We start from the raw sequence: 4,955 nt of genomic DNA, 5'->3' as shown, positions 1-4,955 counted from the left end.
TAGATGATCTTTAAGGTCCCTTTCAACCCAAACCATTCCATTATTCTATGAAAATGAGATAGAAGTGAAAGAAAAAAAAAAAGAAAAGAAAAGAAAAGTGATGCACAAGTGAAAAGCAAGTGGAAATCCCTGTCCTTCCTCCATGCAGCAGGCCCTGGAAGGAAGGCTGCTGCTCCCAGGAAGGTGTCTTGCAGGTGGGGAGCAACTTCAGAAGCTGCAACCAATTTCAAAGCTGTAAAGGAGAGAGATGCTGGGACAAACAGACTTGCATACAAGCTATTAATACAGCCAGCAAAATCAAGAGTTTCAACAGGAGATGAAAAGAAAGATGTGTGGCTTTCCGCAAGCTGTCTCCCAATCTGCAAAGGCAGTACCAGGTTTGGAGTTTGCACCCTAAATGGGGGCAAGCAGAAAAATGGTCTTTCCACCTTAGCTCTTACTCTCTTCCCCAGCCTGCCTTCTTCAGCAGGTAGCCTGGAAGACACATTGTAGCTGAATTACTGCAACCAAGTTAGGGTACCCCTGGAAATACTGAGGCAGGGCTGGGAATCTGTCATGGAATTTGCAATGAAATCTTGCAGGAAATATTCACAGATTATTGAAATAAACAAACATAATTAATTTGGCACCTTCCAAGAATGTTAAACAATTAATTTACCAGAAACAGTTTTTAAAGCAGAAGAGTGATAATCCTATTACTTTTAGTATTTTACAAACACATTGCAGTGTTCCTTTAAAATATGCCATCTTGATGAACCATCTTGTAGATAATTTTACCCAAGCATAGTGAAGCAAAAGGACTGATTTCAATGTTGTATTGTAAGCCATTAAAAAAAAATATATATTTAGAACAATTATTTTTAAACATCCTCTGAGATTTAAAGTACAGTGAATTTATCAATTTTTGCTGTTCACCTATGACACTAAAGCCAAACAACAGTCATGTTGCATTTCTTGCTGAGTGTGCTCATTTTAGGGCAGTTGCTGCAATCCAAAATTAGCACTTTATTTCCATCAGCACTTTCTTGAAAACAAATACAAAGTTGATGGTTATTTTTAAGAATTTGCTGCATCACACATTTAGAAAATACAAATTATGGCAGCAAACGTGAAGGAGTTGTACCTTACACAGTGTTAGAGGAAACAGAAATCTGATAGAACAAAGAGATCTTCCTATCACCAATAACTAGACATTGGACCTGCTATTGTTTATTTAAAACACAGGGAAAACTCTGCTTCCTGTCACTATACATGTATTTTGCTCCATATACAACATGACCCTTGACTTAATGTCTTTAATGGACATTAAAGAACTTCTTGGCTGTCATTCAGTTTAGCCATTACAAGACTGAACCTGCAGAAGGTTCAGCCAACATCCACACTACTCTACAAAGATTTGACACATCATCAGAAAAAAGAAAATGTGAGTTTCCTTGAGTTCTAGGGGGAAAGCACTTGGATGGCAAAAAAAAAATGAAAAGAACAGAAACACGGTTAGGTCAGACAGTACTTTGTGGAGAGTCCTCCTCCTTGTTGCTGAGGCAGCACAAAGCAAAACTCACATCTATGCAAGTACCGTATCAGCACTACTGTGTTTCTTAGGGCTTCTGAAGGCTGAAACCTGCAGTCAGTTCTCAGAAGTCTGGAGCCAAAAGGCAAACTGCACAGTATGGTCCCCATAAAGATTGGTATTTAATAAAGCAGCAGTAATCCACAGTTAATTAAGGACAAGGCTTATGATCTGCCATGTCTTAATGTTAAGTTGGAGGAATTATGCTACTTACTGGATGATGATTTTTCTGGGAAATCTATGGAAGCTGCGTAATCAATGTAAACAGGGGTCAGATCAGCAAGTAGGTGGTGTTTCTAAAAGGTGTTAAGAGGAACCAGAGTTTTTCACGTTGTTGGCAGAAGGAAACAATTTTCTAATTTGTTATAATTTAGTTTGAATTTTCTTCCTAAATCCCCCCAGTTAGACGTTTTGGTCATGGAGGGCTTTAATGTTTTCCATCTTTTGGGAAGCATAATTTTTCCCACTTAAACTTGAAATACGCCCTCCTAGCATACTGAGACTAAGCACAGGACCTAAAAAGGACTCCTGAATCATCAAATATACAACAAAGCAGGAGCTCACAAATTCGGTGTAGCTTGAAACAGGAAGATGATCTCAAAAATAATTACTGTGAAATTAATATCTTTTTTTTTTCTTATTTTTAAACAAAGTACCATGTTAAAAGTAATTTATATTTTGCTTTTTGCTAGCCCAAGGGAAATCTGTTTTGCTGCTCCAGTGTATGGTTGTTCTAATAGCCTGCTTCTTCAACATTTCCAATCCCACTGCCTATTAATACAGAACTACTTCTCTGCACACTTTCTACAAAACTTTTGACCTCCTTCTTCCACTACACCTTCTGTCTACAAATGATTCCCTCTCTTCTAACCTCTCTTGAAGCACCTTTGATAAACTTCCTAGTTCCTTGCCAGTATTGGCTATCATCTCATTTCCATTTCCAAGGAGATGTCTTGTTCTCCCAGTCCTTCTGACCCCATTTTCTCCTCTTAATTCCTAATTCTCGGCTCTGTTTCTTTTCCAGCTGCTAGATCCTTAACAGTCCTCGTAGGACTGCAGTTCTATGAATTTGCTTCACTGACCTTCATATGCAGTTTTGCAATTGTGTAAGCATTAAAATGGTGTATTTATATTACGCTTTTAATTTCACCTTGCTCAACCTTTTTTTCAGGTTTCCCAGAAGTTCCTCAAGTGCCTCCCTAGAACTAATAACCTTGACGCTTTTCTAGTTTCAAAGTTAATTACATGTCCATCCATACCCCTTACTGTCACATCAATGACACACTGAACTCTGAAGGAACAGCATGGTGTTCTATGGCTACCTTCTGCCATGACAAAATACCACAAAATTAGTCATTTATTGCATCTGTTTTGTGACAGATGCATGTCTAAATTGCCAGTTTGTACAGCAATACCTTACCTCTAAGACAACTATTGAACTACTCTTAAAAAAAAGGACTCTCTTGGTAAAACAGCATGCCGTAATACAGATCCTTCATTGCATAAGCAAAATATACTAACGAAAAAGCCTAGAGGTTGGGTTTACTACAGATGCAAAGTTGTTTGGCTGTCTGGATTTTACTTACTTTCAAATGTTGAGACCTTCTTTAAAAACATTATTAAATAAGACCTCCCCAGACTTCCAAAGCTTATGGGTATTTTTGTTTATTTCTTCTGCATTTTAATAACTTTGACATTCTTCTAAGGAACATTTAAGCTTAAATTGCCTACTTTGACTCTTAAATAATAATTATAGGTTAGGTAAAGGCTTTGGTTCACCTTATAATTTAATAAAAACCATAATAATACATTCTTGTCTGACTTTCATTTCTGACAAAAATACACATGGATGAATTACATTAGTTAACTAAAAACTAGTATAAATTAGTAAAATCATTGTGTTCTAAAAGTGGAGATTAGGAAAAATGACATATGAAAATTAAAATGTATGTATATAAGGCTAATTTAATGAGTGTCTCACAGTAACTACCCCAGATATTTGCTTGTACGAGATTTATACTGTGGCAGTGCAGGTCCCTTTATCTCCATCCTTAAAAAAATCATCAAAGTTTTATGAGTGTATCAGAGTGGATTTTTTTCCCCTCTAGCTAGCTGGACCTAATAAGATGAGTGTGTTGGTTTCCTTTAACTGCACACGTGTGGTACACTGCTTATCTACTTCCACACATATTAACATATTTGAGCAGAAATATGTGACTGTATGTTTAAAAATCACAAATATGTTTAAGTTATGTTGAGGCAATAATGCACAACCTATTTCTCACAGTTTTATCTGTGTAGGCAATTTTAAAGCCATTTTACATTTGTAATCTCTTTCATGTCTATATGCTTAAGTTTAAGCCTGTTAGTGTATAAAAACCAAAAAGGAAAATAATTTTATCAGTGGAAAACATGTTCTCTCCCTAATTCCACTTCCGGAATTCTGAGCCTGGTTTTGCTGGTATCTAGTAAATTCTAGAGGCATTTTACACCAGATGACTTGCTCAACTTCATTTTGCTCACCAGCAGCACATGATCTCTTTGGACCATAGTGCCATCTAGCTTCTCTTTTCCTGACCTCTGTAATTCTGTGTGCTGAACACAATTGTATGATGTACCAAAAGGAGGTCCAGGGAGCTACTGTTAATATAATTGTCTATCTATTCTTGACTATTTAGCTAGACATACAGCTGAATAAGGGTAAGAAATTACTCACTGAGCTTTTCAATAAACTTCTTTCTGATCATCTATTCAGAAGTGGGAGAGAAAAAGATGTATTTTCCTTTGGAATAGGTTTTATTGTTTCCCTCCAAAATGGAAAATCAAGACCCATTAGATTAGCAGGCAAGCTACCTGCACCTTTGTGAAAGCTCTGGCACCATACCAATACTAATACACACTTCACAGGAAATCAAGGGCAACATGGCTAAGTCCTCTCACATTGCTGAAGGCATTTGTCACTTAAGGAAAAACCCTGCTCTCAAAGGAGCAATATTTGAAAAGGCTTGGAAGATTCCTTGAGGTGCCAAGAAGGGAAAAATGCTAGAGAAAGGTACTTTTCATTCATGGGGGGGTGGGGGGTGGCAGGGGGGGTGAGAGAAGGGGTGTCTCTTCCATTACTAACAAAGACTTTTTTATAAGAAGAGCAGAACAGACATGAAATGGCCCACCACAACTCCTTGTAACAGGCTGTGTGAAATAGGAACACTTTCTGGATAATGGATTTCCTTGTATACACCCGGAATCTGAGACCCACTCAAAGATACCTGGGTTTCATTTGCTTTTGCGATATATGCAGGACCTACCTATATGTAAGCATACAACAAACCCAGTCCCCTTAACAAAGGTGTAACCTCATAACACAGGCTGCAGTAGAAGAGCAGAT

The sequence above is a fragment of the Falco cherrug genome, chromosome 12, assembly GCF_023634085.1.
Source record: "Falco cherrug isolate bFalChe1 chromosome 12, bFalChe1.pri, whole genome shotgun sequence".
NCBI classification, from domain to species: domain Eukaryota; kingdom Metazoa; phylum Chordata; class Aves; order Falconiformes; family Falconidae; genus Falco; species Falco cherrug.
Note: the sequence above shows the minus strand (reverse complement) of the source record.